The sequence below is a fragment of the Mus pahari genome, chromosome 1 (assembly GCF_900095145.1).
Source record: "Mus pahari chromosome 1, PAHARI_EIJ_v1.1, whole genome shotgun sequence".
NCBI lineage: Eukaryota > Metazoa > Chordata > Mammalia > Rodentia > Muridae > Mus > Mus pahari.
The window spans coordinates 106,578,536-106,586,238 of NC_034590.1; positions in this window are offsets into that span (position 1 = coordinate 106,578,536).

The window sequence follows — 7,703 nt, forward strand, 5'->3', positions numbered from 1 at the left end:
GATGTTGGGGGCAGAAGAATAGAAAGACAGGTCCTGATAAGGCTCACAGATGGTGGGAAAGTGTAAATTAGTATTGTTCACAAATTGGTTACAGCCTAGACCTGTGATCTTGGTTCTGAACCTGAGCTGTCGATTCCGCTGGGTTTGTGCAAAGACCAGCCCGTTCTACAAAGCAAAATGGATGGTTTATTTACGTCCAGTGCCATTAAGAATGGAGGAGAAAAGTTCAGCCCAGTGTAAGAAGCTTAAATCTTGATTTTTCCCTTCCCCCTCTCAAAAAGAATGGATTCCTTGCATTGTAAATTATCCAGCCCTCCTCCTCAGGTTGGCAGCTGCTGCAGGCTGGAGTGGACATTGCATAATCTTAAATATTGATTCTTGTTAGACCTCCCCCCAAAAAAGCAATCTGAGAGCCACGAGCTCCCCTGGACAGCATGTCCAGGAAATCGCCTCGGCTGTAGCTCACTTCTGATGTCTCTAACCCCGACAGCAAGATCCATTCTGATTAGAAAGTTCTTGGAGAAAGAGCAGTCGTTTAGGATCAGCTTCTCCATCACAGGGAGTCCATCGACTTCTGCCGACACAGACTCCCAAGTGTCCCCCGGTACTGCTGGACCCCAAGCGAGGAGAGTTCATCAGTTCTTATCACCCCCAGATCAAGCTCACCTGCGGTGGCCTGACTGCATCCCCACAGGCAACCTCCTCCAAAGGCAGGTGTGGAGCGGGAAATGCTGGCACGGCCCACTTCACAAGCCAAGGCAACGTTGCCCTTAGAAAGAAAATGATCTTCATAAAACAAAGTTATGTGGTGTGCTGTTTGCAGCTGTACCACTGAGTCCCCCCAGGCACGGAGATGATTAAGGCATGGGCTTTAGGAGACAGAAGATGATAGTCTTGGGTAAACCCATTAGGGCTAAAAATGAACGTCTTCTTATCCCTCCCAGCACACAGACCACTTAGCTCTGGTGAAGGAAGACGGCAAGCGGCAAGCGCCACACAGAGTATGCACTTCCTTCTGACCCCTCATCCAAGCATCATGCTGCTGCTTCTGTGACTAAATGCAGAAGAAACCCAACCATACAGGGTTGCCTTGGCTTGGCAGCTTGTGGGACTATTTCGATAAATGCGATTAATTTTTTTTGACTCATCTGTGGCCACAAGTTTTATCTATTATATCTAACCAATCAACCTTGGTTACCTGCCAGTAGCAGCAAGGGTGGGAGATCCATCAATGGACGCCTTCGTTTTGTTGTTTAAAATGATGTTCTCTGAGCATCATTTGAGATGCTCCTATGGTTTGAATTCCAGGGAAAACCAATCATCTCTTCTATCTTTGGAAGTCATGGATCAAAATGCAGCAAGGTGATTTCACCTTTTGATGAACACCTGTCTCCGGCAGAATCCTTTGTGGGCTCCTAGTTCACGGGAGGGACACCTTGTATAGACTACATCTGAGGATTGAGGTACCTGATCCATCAGTTAGATGACGGTCCAGTGGGTTGTTCTGAGGATCGGTTAAGCCTGTACAGAAGTGGAAAGGTTATGGCTAGATGGCCCATGTGAGCATGATGTGGATGGGTGCCTTGATTTCAAATAAGCTGTCTTGTGTCGAGGGATAGAGTTTAGTGGGTAGATGGCTGACCTAGCGTACCAGAGGCCTTAAGTCAGATTCCCCAGCATGGCATTAAATAGAAAGGTAGAAAGCATGCAGACCTGATCCCAGCTCCTCCAGTGGTGTCTGGTCTTGGAGGTCATGGTCAACCTTAGCTGACTGTAGGACCAACTAGACTGCATTATACCCACTCACAAAACAATAAAGGCCAAGTGAGCTACAGCAAGTCACTGCTCTTTAAGACTCTGCATGGTCTCTCCATGTTCCTGCCTGGAGATCCTAACTCCAAAGGCAGACAGTTCTGGGAATTGGGGGCTTTAGAAGAAATGCTGATCTCATTTATTACTATTTATTATTATTATTTATTAGGGTGTGCCCTAATAAATGAGACTTTGGATATATCTGGTTCCTCCCACCGTGCACAGGGAGATGTGTGTATCAAGACTGCCTTGCTAGACGTAGAATCTGTCAGTGCCTTGATCTCTGTTTGACTTTTAGCCTTCAAAGCCATGAGGAATGAACTCGGGTTGCTTATAAACAAATACTCTGATGCAGAGAATTGTGTTATAGGAGCCCTGAGGGCTAAGAGTTCCTCTTCTGATAGAGCTCTCCTGGGGTGAACAGGCTGGAAGGCAGTGTAAAGTTTGGTTTTTATTCAGGAATCCCCTGCCTCTCAGTCTGAGTCCCCGACACCAGGTTCCAGTGATCTAGAATGTGATCTAGAATGTGAACCCTCTGACAGGCTGTTAGGGGTCTGCCTCTTCCTAGTGCTTCCTTATTTCTTTACTCTAATCCCACCACCCATCATCCTCCACCACCAGCCTTGCTCTACCAACGACTATCTTCCATCCCCAGCCACCCTCCACAATCACCCGTCCTTCACAACTAACCATCCATCCCAAACATCATTTATTGCTCACTGTCATCCATCTCCAACTACCTGACACCTCATAAACCATCCTCCACCACCAGCCCTCCTCCACCATCAGCCATCCTCTTCCATCAGCCCTCTTCCACCAGCCATCCTCCACCACCAGCCATCCTCCTCCATTGATTAGCCATTCTTGAAGGAGTCTGAGCACCTGTCTTTTATATGGCAAGCTCTGGCAGGAGCCACAGCAAAGCAGGTGGTTCTCTTGAACTAGGTCCTCCCCCTGCTCCTCTATTTTCACCTCATAGTTCAGGCACTTAAGCCTGGAGCTCTTCCTTGGCATTTACAAAGAAAAAGACCTGCTGGCAGCTTCCTGGTGGCCATGCTTCTGCAGATCTGCCTTCTATCTGGGGGCCTCACCTCTGTAGTCCTGAGGTGACACCAGTGGGAGCTAGCCATCACCATTGATGGATGACCCCTAGTTTTCACAAAATGCTCTGTTGCTTCCTGATTGGAAACTTATTTTTGTCAAAGAGATGTGTTAGCTACCTGTAGTGGCTATTCCTGGTTGTCAACTTGACGATATCTGGAATGAACTACAATCCAGAGTTGGAAGGCTCACCAGTGACCCTAATCTGGAGGCTGGGAGATAGAAGTTTCTGACCTGGATCTTGGCATGGAGATCTTGAGGCACAGTGGTTATGAATTCCAGAAGATTAAGACAGGGAGATCTCCGAGTTCAAGGTCGTCTGGGATTAAAGACGTGGTGGCACACACCTTTAATCTGGGCTACACCTTCTGCTGGAGACTACATAAGGACATTGGAAGAAGGAAGATTCACTCTCTCTCTTCTTCGCCAACTTGCCTTGTGGGATTGAGCAACTGCCAGATCCTTGAACCATTCACAGCTGCTGCTGACCATTGTTGGGAGTTGGACTTGGACTACAGACTGTAAGTCATCAACAAATTCCCTTACTATATAGAGACTACTCATAAGTTCTGTGACTCTAGAGAACCCTGACTAATACACTACCTGAGAAACTTTTGCAGGAGGAAAAAAAACCAAACCACTGAAACCACTTTCAAAGATTCCATTAATGTCTTTGCTTTTCTGACTCATCCTTAGATTTCCTGATGAGCCAGACCTCTGGAGAAGATAGTGTAAGGCTGTAATGACCTCAGAAAGGTATCTCAGGCCCCTCCACACTTCACTGCCCACAGTACTTTACAGCATATGTGGCCTCCCTTCTGTTCTTTGAGTTCTGTTCCTCTACAGTCAGCCTATTGAGAAGAAGTCTCAAGACTGCTATTTCATAACTCTCTGCTGGGATGGCCCCTGACTGGGGACTCAGGACCCCAGTACCCAACTTTTACAGTCTATGGTGCACCTGACCCAGTGTCTCAGAAAGGATGGACTGGAAGTTGGTCACCTGGAGGGTCCTAGAGTTGAGATCCCCATCCATCACATAGCCATCACACCTTGAGGTTCATGGCAGTTTTAGGGGGTGAAGGAATGAATGATTGTGTAAAGATCTAGTTGTGTAAGTATGAATGCCTGACATCAGATCCCCAGCACACACACACACACATACACACACACACACACACACAAAGCAGGTGTAGCAGTTTGTGTGTATAACCCCAGCACCAGGGGCTAGGTTCAGAGACAGAAGTGAGAGACATTGTCTCATAAAAAATAAAAAAGGTGAGAAGCAACTAAGCAAGATATCCCAATGTCAACCTGTGGTCTCTGTATATACCAGAGCAGGAGATCAGACCACCTGCACACCCATGCACACACATGGAGATACTCTTTCTCTACCCAAACACACACACACACACACACACACACACACAAAGATTTTTTTATCAGCATAGTGCTTTTATATATATATATATATATATATATATATATTTTTTTTTTTTTTTTTTTGAAAAGAAGTCTCATGCATCCCAGGTTGGCCTTGAACTTAGTATGTAGCAGAAGATGATGTTGAAGTCTCAATCCCCTTCCCTCCACCTACCAAATCCTGGGATTGTAGACACACACCACCACACCTAGTTTATGCAGTGCTGGGGCTCTAACCTAGGCATTTGTGCATACCAGGTAAACACTCTACAAATGAATTGCATCCCCAGCCCATGGGAACATATTTCTAATAATATTTTAATAAAAATAACTGTTAGAATGTGAAATGGAAGAAGCTATCATGTATTGCCATTAGTCCTCTTTTGTATATTGAATATTTTCATTATTTACACATCATCTCCCTTCCCCTTTCATTCTTCCATCAAAGTCAGGTTTTGTAGGGGAAAAAACATTCAACAAAAGAATATGTGAAATCTCAACTATGCTCTGGATTCATTTTTTTAAATGCATTTTTAGATGTTTTTAAGAGGTGGGTATAGAACACTTTTCAGAATCCAAGACAGCCTAAAGCTGTTGCAAACCCGTTCTTCTCCCTGTTCATGCAGCAAATGTGTTATAACAAATGTGGTATCCAGCCATGTTCATGTCTAAGTAAACCTGATTGACTTTTACTATAAACTGTAATGATGCACATTGATTGTATATAAAAATTTTATATTATTATGCCAGGCATGGTGGCTCACACTCTTAAACAAGCCTAGCACTTACTGGGCAGATGCAGAGAGATGAGTTCAAGACTAGCTTGGGCTACATAGCAAGTTCCAGACCAGCCTGAACTAGAGTCAAGCTCTATCTCTAAATTATTAATTAATTAACCAATTACCCTTATCTACAACATCTTCCTGAATCCTTTGAGTTCCGTGCTAAAGATGTAGAGGCCATAGCAGGGCTCCCTGACCTCTTCCTCACCTGGGGGTTCATCTGTTCTCATGACCTCTTTCTAGAGCTGTCTCTGGACTTTACTGATCTCTTGTAGACTCTGCTGTCACTGTGGCCTTTCTTCCTTTTCACCAAGCTATGAGCGAGGTGGCCTCTGGTGACCCTTGTTGCCCAGATGATCCCAGTCTCTCAAAGTCAGTGCCCTTCCTGCTCAGTAAACATTAGGATTAGGATCTGCAGAACCCGGGTTCCAAGTCAGTTGCACAAAGTATTCTGGGTATTTCTAAAGACACTGATTCTTCCCTATGTCCACCCAAGGCCAGATTGTTGGGTAACCAGAGAGAGGTGGTGCAGGCAAATGTGCTTGGGCAAATGGATGCCCAGACCCTGAATCCTAGCATCAACCTGCCTCTCCAGACCATGTCAGCTATGCCAAGGCTCCACAGCCTGAGCCTGCAGCAGTCTGTGCCCCAGCCCTCCCCCCACCACCGCTTACCTTTCACTTTATTAACTCCTGCTCAGCGGGCTCTGAGTACTCGTCCCATTAGCCCTCATCACAACCGCCCTCAAATTCTTGAGGAGAAATGAAGAGACTTACTGTGTTACTGAGTTTGGAAAATTCAATATTCCCAAGTCATTGGCTCCCAGAAATAGACTCTGTACAGCGTCAAATTGATCCTAGAATTTAATGAAAGAACGAATGTATAAGGGGAACTGAGAAAATTTTAAAGGAGTCTAAGAAAGTTCTGCCTTTCTAGGAATAAAAACAGATATTTTTTTTTTAAGTAAAGAAATTAACATTAAGATAGTGATGAGCAGGAGGACCCTGAAAGGTCAGGGGAAGAGAATTAAAACAGAAGGAGAGAGTTTAGACACTGGTAATGGGAGATTTTAAATCAGTGGAAGCGACGAACTGACGATTCAATGCACATTCTGGGGATAATTTGTTTCCTGTCTGGAAAAAAAAATTTAATCTCTCCTCATATCAAACATAAAATTAACGCCCAAGAGACAAAAGAAGTAAAGGTTAAAACTATGAAAGCCATCTAAGTGATGAGATGAAATGTACGGTAATTCTGTTTCTAAACCACAGGATGGAGACGCTCGTCCCACCCTGAGAGTACGAATCCATGGACGGGACAAAAGGGAAAAGATCACCAGGATGGAGAGGACAACCAGAGGAGCACAGTGGACGCATGTGGGCTCATGGCAGCTGTTTGCAGCACAAGACAGAGAGAGGAGTGGCAGCCACAAGGACGGAACTCCTGAAAACTATCCAGGAATAGGTAGAAGTCAAGGAGACGGACAAGCAGCTCACAGGAGGAATACAGATGGCAGCAAATGTGTGAAGAGATGTTTTCACTAACAGGTAGAAAGTGAAAATTAAAACAGTATGGTTAAGATTATCACCAACAGAATGAGCAATAAACCTTAACATGGTATACAGAGTGAGTGAACACCCACACGAGAGCTGTCAGTGGCTGGCTATTCCCTCCATGGCCTGTTTGCAGTACTCAAGTCAGTTCCTGGCAACTAGGAGAAACTAAGTATAGGCAGACAGGCAGACAGACAGACATGTAGATGATAAATAATAGATGGAGATATAAAATAAATATAGATAAATGATAGATGGTAATAGTATACATAGGAAGGAAGATAGATGCATATATACATGCATAAATATATAGATAAATACATAGATAGATACTAGATACATAGATACATTAGATAGTTTAGATATATAAATACATAAAGGATAGATAGTATAAAGATGATGGTAGAAAATAGATGAATATAATACATACATACATACATACATACATACATACATACATACACAGATAGTTTAGATACATAAATACATAAAGGATAGATGGTATAAAGATGATGGTAGATAGATAGAAAGATAGATAGATGGATAGATAGACAGATGGATAGGTGGATAGGTGGATAGATGGATAGCCAAATGGATGTAGATACTATTGTGTTAAAATATCTGTCACAAAATTCGACCTTTTACCCTTTGTAAACTGAATGGTTTGATGGCATTTGTGTTGCTGAGCAACCATTCTCTGGACCCTTTACCTTTGTGTCTGTTCCAGACTCTGTCCCCATTAAGCACTGGCCTTCATCCCATCTTCATTCTCGGAAATCCCATTCTACTCTTTAGTCTCTGTAAATTTGGCAATTCTGCAGACTTCACAAATATAGTCAGCCTTGTGTGACAATAAGATTTTTACTTGAAAATTTTCTTGTACATATATGTGTGTGTCTGTGTATGTATGTATGTATATATATATATATATATATATATATATATATATATACATGTGTATGTACATATGCAACATATATTGTATATATATATTTGTTGTATATATGAGTTTCTTTTATATATACAAAAATTTGTT